Below are 13,196 nucleotides of genomic sequence, written 5' to 3' on the forward strand. Positions count from 1 at the left end.
TCTTGGTGGTGTTTTACGCCACGGTTCTTGGTGATTTTTTTGCACCATGTATCTTGATGGTGTTTTGCACCATGCGTCTTGATGTTGTTTTACACCATGGGTCTTGATGGTGCTTAAACCATGGGTCTTGATGGTGTTTTACACCATGGGTCTTGATGGTGTTTTAAACCATGGGTCTTGATGGTGTTTTACACCATGGGTCGTGATGCTGTTTTGCACCATCTGTCTTGGTGGTTTTTTACACCACGGATTTGGTGGTCTTTTATACCACGAGTTTTGGTGGTGTTTTACACCATGGGTCTTGGTATTGTTTTGCACCATGGGTCTTGATTTTGTTTTACACCATGGTCCTTGATTGTGTTTTGCACCACGGGTCTTGATGGTGTTTTGCACAATGGGTCTTGGTATTTTTTTACACCATGGGTCTTGGCACTGTTTTACACCATGGGTCTTGATTTTGTTCTACAACATGGGTGTTGATTGTATTTTGCACCATTGGTCTTGGTTGTGTTTTACACCAAAGGTCTTGTTGTTGTTTTGCACCACGGGTCTTGATGATGTTTTGCACCACGGGTCTTGGTGGTGTTTTATACCATGGGCCTTGATGGTTTTTGCACTGTGGGTCTTGATGGTGTTTTGCACCACGTTCTTGGTGGTGTTTTACACCCTGCATATTGGTGGTGTTTTACATCATGAGCCCTCGTGGTGCTTTGCATTATAGGTCTTGATGGTGTTTAACACCATGGTTCTTGATGGTGTTTTACACCATGTGTCTTGGTGGTGTTTTACACCATGGGTCTTGATGGTGTTTATCACCAAATGTCTTGATTGTGTTTTACACCGTGGGTCTTGGTGGTGTTTTGCACCGTGGGTCTTGGTGGTGTTTTATACCATGCGTCTTGATGGTTTTTGCACCGTGGATCTTGATGGTGTTTTGCACCACGGGTCTTGGTGGTGTTTTGCACCATGTGTCTTGGTGGTGTTTGGCACCATGGGTCTTGATGGTATTTTACACCATGGGTCTTGATTGTGTTTTACACCACGCGTCTTGATGGTGTTTTACACTACACATCTTGGTGGATTTTTACACCATGGGTCATGATCGTGTTTTGCACCATGGTTCTTGGTGGTGTTTTGCTGCTTGGGTCTTGATGGTCTTTTACACCCTGTGTCTTGGTGGTGTATTACACCCTGGGTCTTGATGTTGTTTTGCACCACGTGTCTTAATGGTATTTTACACCATGGGTCTTGGTGGTGTTTTACAGCATGGGTCTTGGTGGTGTTTTACAACATGGGTCTTGATGGTATTTTACACCATGGGTCTTGATTGTGTTTTACACCATGGGTCTTGATGGTGATTCGCACCATGGATCTTGATGGTGTTTTACACCATGTGTCTTGATGGTGTTTTACACTACACATGTTGGTGGATTTTTACACCATATGTCTTGGTGCTGTTTTACACCATGGGTCTTGGTTGTGTTTCGCACCATGGTTCTTGGTGGTGTTTTACACCATGGGTCTTGGTTGTGTTTTACACCATTTGTCTTGTTATTTATTTGCACCATGCCTCTTGATGGTGTTTTGCTCCATTGGTCTTGGTTGTCTTTTACACCATGGGTCTTGCTGGTGTTTTGCACCATGGCTCTTGATGGTGTTTTACACCCCGGGTCTTGGTGGTGTTTTATACCATGGTTTTGATGGTTTTTGCACCGAGGGTCTTGATGGTGTTTTGCACCACGGGTCTTGTGGTGTTTTACACCAGGGGAATTGCTCGTGTTTTACACCATGGAGCTTCATGGTGTTTTGCACCATGGGTCTTGATGGTGTTTTGCACCATGTGTCCTCATGATGCTTTGCACTATGGGTCTTGGGGTTGTTTTACACCATGTGTCTTAATTTTATTTTACACCCTGGGTCTTGGTGGTGTTGTGCACCATGTGACTTGGTGGTGTTTTACACCATGTGACTTGGTGGTGTTTTACACCCTGGGTCTTGATGGTATTTTACACCCTGTGTCTTGGTGGTGTTTGGCACCACGACTCTTAAAGTTATTTTACACCATGGGCATTGGTGGTGTTTTCCACCATCGGTCTTGATGGTGTTTTACACCATGGGTCTTGGTGGTGTTTTACACCACGATTCTTGGTGGTATTTTACACCATGGGTCTTGATAGTGTTTTGCATCACGTGTGTTGGTGGTGTTTTACACCCAGTGTCTTGATGTTGTTTTACACCATGGGTCTTGATGGTATTTTATGCCACGGGTCTCAGTGTTGTTTCACACCACAGGTCTTGGTGGTGATTTGCAACATGGGTCTTGGTGGTGTTTTACCCCATGGATCGTGATGGTGTTTTACACCAATTGTTCTTGGTGGTGTTTTGCACCATGGGACTTGATGGTGTTTTATACCATGGCTCTTGATAGTGTTTTACATATGGATCTTGGTTGTGTTTTACACCATGGGTCTTGGTTGTGTTTTACACCATGGGTCTTGATGGTATTTTACACCATGGATTTTGGTTGTGTTTTACACCCTGGGTCTTGGTGGTGTTTTGCACCATGGGTCTTGATGGTGTTTTACACCACGTGTCTTGATGGTGTTTTACACCATGGGTCTTGATGGTGTTTTACACCATGTGTCTTGATGGTGTTTTACACCATGGGTCTTGATGGTGTTTTACACCACGTGTCTTGATGGTGTTTAACACCATGGGTCTTGATGGTGTTTTAAACCTTGTGTCTTGATGGTTTTTTACACCATGGGTCTTGATGGTGTTTTACACCATGTGTCTTGGTGGTGTTTTACACCATGGGCTAAAAATTCGGTATCGCCGCGCCAGGTCTTTAGTGCCCGAAATTTTGCGCTCGCCCGGATTCCCGTAGCGCCCGCCTGAAATTCAGTTGCGCCACCCCAAGACGGAGGCGGGCGCTATTGCAGGGTTTGGCCGCCTCGTTTGGGGCGATGAAAGTCAGTTTCAGGCGTCCAGCTGCCGCTGCGGCACCCGATGCAGTGCGGCAGGCTGGGGTACTGCAGGCCTCCTCCTTCTCTTAAGGAGGAGCTGCCTGCAGCCGTGAGATCGCCGCTGGATTCCCCCAGCAAATGAGCCCGGCACCACGGAGAAGTGCCGGGCTCGCGGGAGTCAGACACCAATGCCGCGGGGGGGTGGTGCAGGAGTCCGGGGAGGGAGGTGGCCTCTCGGAGCTGCAAGGCACCGTTTTTCAAACGCTGTTTGCGGCCGCTACGGGCGAGGCGGCCGCAACTGAATTTGGCCATCGGCACGGAATAGCATTGGAACCGGGGCGCTGCGCACACCGATGATGTCATCGGTGCCGGTGCAGCGCTACCGGCTAACGCCGATGTTAGGGACCAACTGAATTTTGGGCGCTAAAAAACTTCCGGCGCAAACCACTCTATAGCCAATAAGTGGGCGCAAACGCGACTGAATTTCTAGGCCCATGTGTCTTGGTGGTGTTTTACACCATGGGTCTTGGTGGTGTTTTACATCATGGGTCTTGGTGCAATTTTACACCACGGATTTTGGTTGTGTTTTACACCCTGGGTCTTGGTGGTGTTTTGCACCATGGGTCTTGATGGTGTTTTACACCACGTGTCTTGATGGTATTTTACACCATGGGTCTTGATGGTGTTTTACACCACGTGTCTTGATGGTGTTTTACACCATGGGTCTTGATGGTGTTTTAAACCTTGTGTCTTGATGGTTTTTTACACCATGGGTCTTGATGGTGTTTTACACCATGTGTCTTGGTGGTGTTTTACACCATGTGTCTTGGTGGTGTTTTACACCATGGGTCTTGATGGTGTTTTACACCACGTGTCTTGATGGTGTTTTACACCATGGGTCTTGATGGTGTTTTACACCACGTGTCTTGATGGTGTTTTACACCATGGGTCTTGATGGTGTTTTAAACCTTGTGTCTTGATGGTTTTTTACACCATGGGTCTTGATGGTGTTTTACACCACGGGTCTTGATGGTGTTTTACACCACGTGTCTTGATGGTGTTTTACACCATGGGTCTTGAGGGTGTTTTACACCACGTGTCTTGATGGTGTTTTACACCATGGGTGTTGATGGTGTTTTAAACCTTGTGTCTTGATGGTTTTTTACACCATGTGTCTTGGTGGTGTTTTACACCATGGGTCTTGGTGGTGTTTTACATCATGGGTCTTGGTGGAATTTTACACCACGTGTCTTGATGATGATTCGCACCATGGACCTTGATGGTGTTTTACACCATGGATCTTGATGATGTTTTACACCACGTATCTTGGTGGATTTTTATACCACGTGTCTTGCTGATGTTTTACACCATGGGTCTTGATGGTGTATGACACCGTGTGTCTTGATGCTGTTTTACACCATGAGTCATGGTGGTGTTTTACTTCATGGCTCTTGATGGCGTTTTACACCTTGGGCCTTCGTGGTGTTTTACACCATGGGTCTTGATGGTGTTTTACACCATGGGTCTTGATGGTGTTTTACACCATGTGTCTTGATGGCGTTTTACACCATGGGTTTTAGTGTTTTTTTGCACCATGTGTCCTGATGGTGTTTTACACCCTGGGTCTTGATGGTGTTTTACACCACGTGTCTTGATGGTGTTTTACACCACGTGTCTTGATGATGTTTTACACCATGGGTCTTGGTGGTGTTTTGCAGCATGGGTCTTGGTGGTGTATGACACCGTGTGTCTTGATGCTGTTTTACACCATGGGTCATGGTGGTGTTTTACTTCATGGCTCTTGATGGCGTTTTACACCTTGGGCCTTCGTGGTGTTTTACACCATGGGTCTTGATGGTGTTTTACACCATGGGTCTTGATGGTGTTTTACACCATGTGTCTTGATGGTGTTTTACACCATGGGTTTTAGTGTTTTTTTGCACCATGTGTCCTGATGGTGTTTTACACCCTGGGTTTTGATGGTGTTTTACACCACGTGTCTTGATGATGTTTTACACCATGGGTCTTGGTGGTGTTTTACAGCATGGGTCTTGGTGGTGTTTTACACCATGTGTCTTGATTGTGTTTTACACCACAGATCTTGGTGGTGATTTGCACCATGGGTCTTGGTGGTGTTTTATACCATGGGTCTTCGTGGTGTTTTATACCTTGGGTCTTGATGGTGTTTTGCACCACGGATCTTGATGGTGTTTTACACCATGGGTCTTGATGGTGTTTTACACCATGTTTCTTGATGGTGTTTTACACAATGTGCCTTGGTGGTGTTTTACCCCATGGATCTTGATGGTATTTTACACCAATTGTTCTTGGTGGTGTTTTGCACCATGGGTCTTGGTTGTGTTTTACACCCTGAGTCTTGGTGGCATTTTACACCATGGGTCTTCATGGTGTTTTACACCATATGTCTTGATGGTGTTTGACACCATGGGTCTTGGTGGTGTTTTACGTCATGTGTCTTGGTGGTGTTTTACACCATGGCTTTTAATGCTGTTTTACACCATCGGTTTTGGTGGTGTTTTACACCAGGGGTCTTGGTGGTGTTTTACACCATGTGTCTTGATTGTGTTTTACACCATGGGTCTTGATTGTGTTTTACACCATGGGTCTTGATGGTATTTTACACCATGGGTCTTGATGGTGTTTTGCACCATGTGTCTTTGTGATGTTTTACACCATGGGTCTTGGTGGTGTTTTGCACCATGGTTCTTGCTGGTGTTTTACACCATTGGTCCTGGTGGTGTTTCGCACCATGGGTCTTGGTGATGTTTTGCACCATGGGTCTTGGGCCTTCACTTAGATTTCTCAGTTTTAAAATAATGCAGGTGACACTAGAATGATTTATGCTCATTGTTGGTAAAAGTGGAATTTGATTCCATTGCAGTAGTGGTGTCTCTCACCTTGATGCGTAGCTTTCATCTGTTGGAAGTTGCGAGACTTACCAACAAGGTGTCAACAGCATCTCCGAGCTCATCCCATGGTGTCGGTATTTCTGTTCAATGTAAAACATTTTTGCCATGAAAGGTACTGCTCTTATACTTGGAATCTTAAATTAATTGTTGTCAACTTCAACTGAATTATCTGCAGGTTTTGTTAAAACTAAAATAGCCTTACATTTGCGACATGGTTCTGAAAATGCCCAACAAAAGAGGCATTTTCATGCACTCTCAGGGAGGCGAATTGATAATTCATATGCTCAAGTAATTACTCATGTGACTAGAAATGTTCAACATTCTCCTACTCATTACATACTAGAATCTGCCCTACCCTCAAGCATCTATTAATTGCCATATTAGCATAAATACAAATCAGAATATCTTGTAAATAAAGGATTATCGGCACTAACATGCATTTTATAATTACAGGAATTAAACAGCGAGCTGTAGGAGTAAAGGTTAAGGCGGATGTGACTAAGGATAGAAGGCGGTGACTATAGTAATCTGGGATGTAATGTTTAAGTTATCCACCAGATGGAGCCAAAGATTAAGGGATCAAATTCACCAGTGTTTAAGGTAATGTCCTGGTACACCAGTTAGTATGGTAATGTGGCATTGCATTATGGGTATGACTCAGAGGGGTTCCTCCATCTTGGTGCTCGTGCAGTTAGAAATACTGTGTTTTGCTTGCAGCCTGTAAGAGATGTTTCTCTGCTACACCGTATAATAAACAGTTGGGTTTTGTTCCTTAAGATCTCGCTCCTCTCAGTTTCGGACCTTACCACTCGGACATCACATATTGGCGACGAGGATCAACAGATCACATCTTGAAGAAGAAAAAAACATCAGGGCGCTGAATAACTGATCATGGCTGCTATGGTAGTAAAGATCTCTGCTTTTAGATGTTCAGACTCAGACCTGGGATGAGTACTGCGAGGTGCTGATGCATTTCTTTGAAGCAAATGATATAGATGATGTCGGAAAAAGGAAAGCTATTTTGCTCACTTCCGTGGGAAGTCAGACGTATAGTTTAATGAGAAACTTATGCAGTCCTGAAAAGCCGGGAGACAGTACATTTGCTGAATTAGTAGCCTTGCTGAAGGAACATTTCAATCCCAGACTAAGTGAGATTGTACAGCGTTTCAAATTTAATTCACGGAACAGAAAACCAGGAGAGACTGTATTGGATTATGTAGCGGTGTTGCGAAAATTGGCACACGATTGCAATTACGGGAACAACCTGAAATTATGGTTATGTTTATGTTAATGTATTACAAGCCAAATGTATGTTGAATGTTTAAATGTCTTAATCTAAATGTACACTCTCGGGAGCCGCAAGCCTACATTTCGTTGTACTGCACTTGTGCACTAACAATGACAATAAAGTTGATTATGATTATGATTATGATGCTGAGAGATAGGCTTGTTTGCGGGATAATGGATGATTGAATGCAGAGGAGATTATTGTCCGAGACTCAGCTTACGTATGAAAAAGCATTGGAACTTGCTCAAGCCATAGAGACAGCGAACCGAGATGTAAAAGAAATACAAGGTTCCGACTGGGCTACTACAAAGCAAGTTGGAGGTCAGGTTAATGTGCACAAGTTAAAGTTGCATCAGAAACCACAGCGTGAGCATGTAAAGGCATGTTATCGATGCAATGGTGATCACCTGGCAAGGGAATGCAGGTTTCTGGAGGAAAAGTGCCACAAGTGTGGGAAAACAGGACATATAAAATGTGCATGCAGGGCAAAAGCAACCGTGGGGGAATACAAACCAAATTGGGGAGGAAAGCAAAACCTAAGAAGTGAAGTGAAAAAACAGGGAGCACATCACATCAGCGGAGAAGCTGAGACAGAAGACGACATGTTCATAATGCATAGTATGGTAGAGAACATTCCAAAAGTGGATCCTATCACTTTGCAACTGACAGTAAATGACTCTAAGGTCAACTTTGAAGTGGGTACAGGATGCGGCGTAACCATAATGAACAGGGAGGAGTACTCAAATTTGTGGAACCGTGCAAAAGTTCCAGAGTTTAAGTCTTGCTCTATGCAGCTTAAAACATATACCGGTGAACGAGTGGTGTCATTGGGTACAGCTACTGTAACTGTGCAACACAGGGACACCGTGGAACAGCTACCTGTAGCTGTAGTACCGGGTTCTGAACCAAACTTGTTAGGTCGGGGCTGGATACAAGAACTTAAATTAGATTGGGGAGCAATAAATCAACTAGAGGGAGGCAAACAATTGTCTTTGCAAGAAGTGTTGATTGAACATGAGAACGTGTTCAAGGAAGAACTTGGCACATTTAATGGCCCCCCAGCTAAGATTTATGTAGACAAGGAGGCAATTCCAAGGTTTTTTAAACAACGACCTGTGCCGTATGCCAGGAAACCGAAGGTAGAGGCTGAGCTTGACCGTCTTTTGAGAGAGAACATTCTGGAACCCGTGAAATGTTCAGAATGGGCAGCTCCCATTGTTCCTGTTTTAAAACCGAACAATTCGGTAAGACTCTGTGGAGATTATAAATTGACAGTAAATAGGGTGTCTAAAATGGAACAGTATCCTATTCCCAAAACAGAGGATCTCTTTGCAAACCTGGCTGGAGGGAAGAAATTCACAAAGCTGGATATGAGTCATGCTTACTTGCAGATTACACTGGATGAGGAATCCAAGAAGTATGTAACCATAAATACACACAAGGGTTTGTTTACCTATAATCACTTACCATTTGGTGTCTCATCTAGTCCAGCTATTTTCCAGAGGACTATCGAGGGTGTACTGCAAGGAATCCCACAGGTTTCAATCTATCTGGATGTCATTCTGGTGATGGGAAGAACCGACCAGGAGCACCTGAGCACTCTGAGAGAGGTACTACAAAGATTGGATAAGGCGGGGTTATGGCTCAAGAGGAGTAAGTGCACTTTCCTGGGGAATGAGGCCATGTTCCTGGGATACAGAGGGAAGAGGAACAGAGGGTTTCATTTGAACAGTTCAAGAAACTGATGCTGTCCTCGGATGTGCTGGTTCACTACAATGCAGAGAAAGACATAATTCTCTCTTGTGATGCTTCACCTTATGGGGTGGGGGTGGTTCTTTTACACAGCTTGGATGATGGAACAGAAAGACCAATAGGGTTTATGTCTCGAACTCTGACTCCGGCGGAAAAAAACTATTCCCAGTTAGATAAAGAGGGGTTAGCAGTAATGTTTGGGTTACAGAGGTTTCACAAGTACATATATGGCAGGAAGTTCACCATATGCAGCGATCATAAACCTCTTCTTTCTCTTTTTAATGAAATGAAAGCAGTACCACAGATGGTGTCACCCCGGATCCAGAGGTGGGCAGTGACGGTGAGGGCATATGAGAATGTCATTGTTTACAAGGCGGGCAAGTACCATGGGAATGCAGATGCCTTGAGCCATCTTCCACTGCCAGGTATACCTATCCGTGCAGCTCCAGAGGACAGAGTGTTGATGTTGGAGGACACGGACACGGCAATTGTGACCGCGGAACAAGTAAGGACATGGACTGGTAAAGATCCAGTACTGTCTAGAGTCCGAGAATATGTGATGAGGGGTTGGCCACAGCATCCGGAAGGGACTGATTTCACACCTTACAGTGTCAGGAAGACAGAGCTGAGTGTGCAGGATGGTTGCGTGTTGCGGGGAGCACGAGTGATTATTCCACAGCCAGCACGACAGTCTATCCTAGGGCAACTACATCAGTGTCATCCTGGAGTTTCACGTATGAAAGCTTTGGAAAGGAGTTACTTGTGGTGGCCAAAGCTAGATGAGGAGATAGAAAATCTAGTCAAGACATGCAGCACTTGTCAAGTACACAGGAAGGCACCAGCAGCGGCTCCCCTCCACCCCTGGGAGTGGCAGGATAAACCATGGAGAAGATTACATGTAGATTATGCGGGTCCATTCATGGGAAAGATGTTCCTCATTATCATTGATGCACATTCCAAATGGATGGATGTGTATCCTGTAAATTCTGCTTCATCTACTGTTACTACAGACTGCCTGCGTAGGAGTTTTAGTAATCAAGGGCTACCGGAGATCGTAGTAAGTGACAATGTCACGTGTTTTGTGAGTACAGAAACAAAAGAGTTCATGAGAAACAATGGCATAGTGCACGTGACCTCAGCTCCATATCATCCGTCTTCAAATGGACTTGCGGAGAGAGCCGTACAAACTTTTAAGGAGATGATGAAAAAAAGTGCGGAAGGGAGTTTGGCAACCAAGGTGTCACGAGTTCTGTTCAGCTACAGAATAACACCTCAATCTACCACAGGACTCTCTCCTGCTGAGCTGTTGTTAGGACGTCGACTGTGCGCCATTCTTGACCTGGTTCACCCAGACCTAAAAAGGAAGGTGGAAAACCGAAAATCAAACAAAAGGAGAACCATGACAGAAGGACAAAGAGCCGCAGTTTTGGAGAAGGAGATGCGGTCCTTACCAGGAATTTCAGTTATGGTCCAAAATGGATTCCAGGCATCGTAGACTCAATGACCGGTCCAGTATCATATACGGTCATGGTGGGAACTGGTCAGGTAGTATGCAGACATGTAGATCAGATACTGACCAGACAAGGGGAAATCGAAATGGAGGTTCCAGAGGAGATGGCGGAGGACAAGTTGGCCCCCAGTTATCCAAATGCATCGTTGGTACCAACACCATGAACAGAGCCAGTTTCACCTGGACCCCTTCGTCAAGAGGAAACCATCGTAGCAGAGTCAGATACACTGAGTACTGCTCAGGAGCAGCAGGTGGCTCTACCACAACCAAGCAGGGTCTTGACTGTAAGACATGCACCAAGGACTCGCAAGCCGCCAGAGAGATTGATAACAACCTGCTAGATTCGTTCAGTATGGACTATCATTAAAGGAGTTTCCTTATGGGACTTTTTAAGAATGTTGTTAAGAAATTAATATAAACTAAAGAGGGGGGGATATAGTAATCTGGGATGTAATGTTTAAGTTATCCACCAGATGGAGCCAAAGATTAAGGGATCATATTCACCAGTGTTTAAGGTAATGTCCTGGTACATCAGTTAGTATGGTAATGTGGCATTGCATTATGGTTATGACTCAGAGGGGTTCCTCCATCTTGGTGCTCATGCAGTTAGAAATACTGGCCAAGAAATTCAGTTGCTTGCGCCAGCCGTTAGCGCCTTAAGAGAAGTAAATTTCGGGCGCTATGCGTGTAGCGTCCGGGCGCAGTGCGATCTGCGCCTCGCCCCAAATTAAGTAGACATTTACCGCCAGCGCAAAGTTTAGCGCGCGCTCACCTGCGCGCGCAGAACATGACGTCATATCCTCGTGCAACGCCCTTTGCGCGCCCCGATCCAGAACTTCAGTGGGACCGCCCCATTGTGCGGCCGGAGGCCCGCACGCTTGTTTAGTGGAACGCAACAGAGCCGACGCGGGACCTGGGGAGCGTAAATTAAAGGGCACTTACCCTGCACTATAAAGGGCAGGCATTTTGCAGCAAACACTCTTGTGCAACGGATTTCTGGAGAGAGACCAAGGAAGACAGCTTTCTGGTTTGGGCCAACACTAGCTCAGGTATTTTTGGCTTCAGGCCAGAGCGTTGCAAGTGGCCTCTTGTATGTTTGACTGTTTGGCAGCATATTATGGGGGCTGCATGGGGTGCCAACGCTGAGTTTCAGCGTCATGTCCGTAGGGCTCGCAGACACGGTGTGAGAGGGGCAGCCCTGGCTAGACACAGAGGGGGCAACAGGTGTCAGCAACATAGGCCTTACCCAGTCAGGGCATACCGCCAGCAGCGCACCTACCTCAACATGAGTGGCGCGAGATGTGTAAAAAGGCTGAGATTCCGAAAGGAGGTGGTTGCAGAGATCTGCCATCTGCTTCGCAGAGATCTGCGTCCAAAGCTCAGGAGCAGGACGTCTCTGTCGGTGGAGGCGAAGGTGATGGTGGCCTTGAACTTCTATGCCACCGGCTCCTTCCAATCCGCTGCTGGGGACATAGCTAACATATCCCAGTTCGCCGTGCATTGCTGCATCCGCCAGGTGACCGATGCCCTTTTCAGAAGGAGACGCCAATTCATCTCCTTCCCCATGGCCCTGGAGAGGCAGCATCAGCGTGCACTGGGATTTGCAAGATTCGCGGCCTTCCCCTTGGTGCAGGGCGCCATTGACTGTACGCATGTGGCTTTGCGGGCACCTGTGGAGCATGCCGAGGATTACCGCAACCGGAAGGGCTACCATTCCCTCAATGTGCAGCTGGTGTGTGACCACAAGCAGCGCATCCTAGCTGCCAATGCCCGCTTTCCAGGCAGCAGCCACGATGCTTTTATCCTGCGGCAGACAACTGTGCGTGACATGTTCGAGGCACAGCCTCCCCCAAGAGGATGGCTTCTCGGGGACAAAGGCTATCCTTCGTGTACCTGGCTCATGACCCCGCTCCGCGCGCCCAGGACCCCTGCTGAAGAGGCATACAACGAGAGTCATCAAGCGAGCAGGAACATAATCGAGCAAACAATTGGCGTCCTCAAGCAGCGGTTCCGCTGCCTGGATCGTTCCAGCAGATCTCTGCAGTATTCCCCGGACTGAGTGTCCCAATTCGTCATTGTTTGCTGCATGCTGCACAACCTGGCTCTCCGCAGGGCTCAGGCACTGCCACCTCACGTTGGACCACCACCTCAGGAGGAGGAGCAGGAGGAGCATGAGGAGGAGGAGCAGGAGGAGGAGGAGTACCATCCCAAGAGGGAGCGAGAAGGTCCAAGGGCCATCCGTCGGCGGCTTATTGAACGTCACTTCTAAGCCCCCTGTCAGGGAATGCCTTGTGGCCATGAAGGAACATGAACGCAGCCGCTCCGCAAGCCCTCAGCCGGTGAAGGCAACAAACACTTACAGCAACAAACATGGACACTGTCTGAATAAAGAGAAATCTTTATTTTAGACCAATGAAACCCATTCACACATGAAACCCAGAAACATTAAACGGCCCCAAAAAACAGTACATCAAATGACTCACTACCACAACCTGGGGAGGAATAACTGAACATTTGTTCAAAAATGGCCTTCATCCTCGGCCTTAACCCAAAAACCATCCCCAGAAACAAAACAACCATGGCCAAAAGAAACATAGGCATCGCCATATAAAATAACACTTGGCCACACCGTCTACTTCTTGGGCCGCGAGGGCGAGACCTTGTCGAGCCTTTTGGGGCCCCTGCCCGGCCTGCTGCTCCTCCGCAAGCTCTGCCCAGTGGCTGCTGCGAGGCTGGGGAAAGGCTCCTGA

Source organism: Somniosus microcephalus, chromosome 13 (genome assembly GCF_052327205.1).
Source record: "Somniosus microcephalus isolate GS21.2 chromosome 13, FLI_Smic_1.0, whole genome shotgun sequence".
In the NCBI taxonomy this organism is placed as follows: domain Eukaryota; kingdom Metazoa; phylum Chordata; class Chondrichthyes; order Squaliformes; family Somniosidae; genus Somniosus; species Somniosus microcephalus.